Here is a 2,353-nt window from a genome sequence, read left to right on the forward strand (position 1 = left end):
AGCTTTATTTAAATAAGAAGGCAATGCATATTGAGGTTCACAGCACATCTCTCACAATGAAGACAAACACTTAGCAACAGTGCTCTAGAGCAATATAGGGGCAACATTACAATTGGCATGCTTTGCCAGTTCTTCGACGTCCTCCATGAAATCTCTCAGCCTCTTCTTGATGTCTGCAATTCCGAGCTTCAAGCTGCCCCCTCAATCGTAAAATCAGCTTTCTGCAAGAGGTTCTTGATCTGAACCTCCAAATGGTCAATCAGAATTCCGATTGTGTCTGGGTCCTTGAGAGCAACCAAGGTGCCGACCTGGAGAGCTTTTAGTAGTAAGGATTTTTTTTAATGTAAAACATAATGGCTTCTCTCGCAGGGTTTCTTGCATTCTGGACTCCTACACATTGTTCCCATCATTATAGCTACTCAAAAATCAAACCAGCCTCTCGATGTTCATTATATTAGATGCGAGGACTTCTAGGGAAAACTATTGTTTTTAACTTATAGGGATATTGACTTGGTTTGACGAAATTACGGGGATGGTCACTGAAATTACACAAACGGAGGAAAAAGGTTCGTAGTACTCACTTGCATCGAGGTGATCACTCCCTATTGCATTTCATAATTCTTCCGAAGAGCATTAATCCACTTGCCAACCGAGTCCATGGGAATGACGGTTGCAGCTGCTAGAGTGGCAGCGACTGGCTGAGCAGCCACCGCAGTAGTCATGACCGAACAGATCAGAATGGCTGTGAAAGTCGCAACAAGTATCGTGCTCGGGATCTTCCCTGCACTGTGTATGCTCTTGAGCTTCCTGTCAATCTTCTTCTTCTTGATCCGGAGCTTCTCGAGCATGGACTTCTGTTGCTTGTGATTCGTCTGAAAGATCTCAAAGAGCCCCTTGGTGAGAGGGTCTCCGGTCTCCTTGAATTTCATTAGTCCGTCCAAGGTCTTTGAGTATCTAAATTTATCCAATGTCTCTGCATTAGTTTCCTGCGAAACAGAAAAAGCATGCATGTTCCTCAACACCTTATTTTTGTACTGGTAGGATATTAAACTCTAGAAAGCAGCTCCAATCTCATTGGCATGTTAGGACATGAAGTTAAATGCTAATGCATGGAGAAATTGGGAGATAAAAGCACTGCAAATAGATGAAAATAGCAGCTACCAAGAACCAATACACTAAGATACATGTTCTCAAAAAGAATTTCCTTGAGAACTAAGATAAATGAAACTGCAATTCTGCTCGCCGTCTTCTTCTTCAAAGCAATGAAGCATTGCAAAAATCAGCATTTGGCATTGCGCACACGTATCAAGCAATTCTCAAGGGAAGCAAAGAAATCGAGGGTGTGCAAGCTATTCTCAGAGTAGTCCTTGACGAGATCGAACAGCTTTTGATTTCTCCAGATGTCTTTCTTGCGATCCAAGATGGCTTTGACCACTTCCTGGTTCATCTCCAGAAAGGAACTCCGTTATCTCTTTCAGAAAATCCAGTGGGAGTTCGGAAACCGACCCCAGAAGCAAGAGTTCTGAGGACTTGGTTCATCCTGATTTGGAGGTTCGCGTCGAAGGTTCGCAAGTCCTGGTTGGACTCACATGCCGTTCCAAATGAGCTGATCAGTTCCTTTGTGAGCTGGACTTTGGGAATTGCATTGGTCTCCGATGATGAGGTAACCTCTGCCGGGTTTCTTCTGGTGTTGGAACTTCCCATTGAACTTCAGGTGACATCATGAGGTCAAGAAAAGAGAGGGAGAGTACACTAATAAGGGTCCGTTCCTTTAGTAGAAAATGTGACATTTATAGAAAATATTTTTTAGAAAGTCATTTTCTAGGAAAATGGCATAATATTTTCTTGCGTTTAAGTGAAACCTCAAAATGAGCTAAAAAATATTTTCCGCCATTTGGCATGAAAATTTTGATTTGATTTTCTTGGAAAAGATATCAAAGAATTCTAATTTTTAATCTTTTTTTTCTTTTTCCTTTTATCTTTGCCTATTGCCAACCATGGCCACGGTCACATGCGAGGTGGAGCTCACTTGTGGCCAGTCGCTGGCCGTGGCTGTGGCCAGCAACCAGCCGAGGAAGAACCAAAAGAAAAAGATAAAATATAAAATATAAAAATTCTATTTTTAAAAAAATTAAAAAATAATTAAAATTTTGATTTTTTTAAATAAAGGCTCCGTTCGTTTGGCGAAAAATATTCTCCTTTTGGAAAATATTTTCCCGGAAGTCATTTTCCTAGAAAATGTTTTCCCGGAACATAATTTTCCGGTGTTCGGCGACCAATATGAAAAAGTTTCGGAAAATATTTTTCGTTGGTGACCGGCGGCGGGCGGCGGCGGCGTCCGGCGGCCCGCGGC

This window comes from Syzygium oleosum, unplaced genomic scaffold (genome assembly GCF_021117445.2).
Source record: "Syzygium oleosum isolate NSW1041296 unplaced genomic scaffold, Sole_v2.1 Sole_v2.34, whole genome shotgun sequence".
Taxonomy (NCBI): domain Eukaryota; kingdom Viridiplantae; phylum Streptophyta; class Magnoliopsida; order Myrtales; family Myrtaceae; genus Syzygium; species Syzygium oleosum.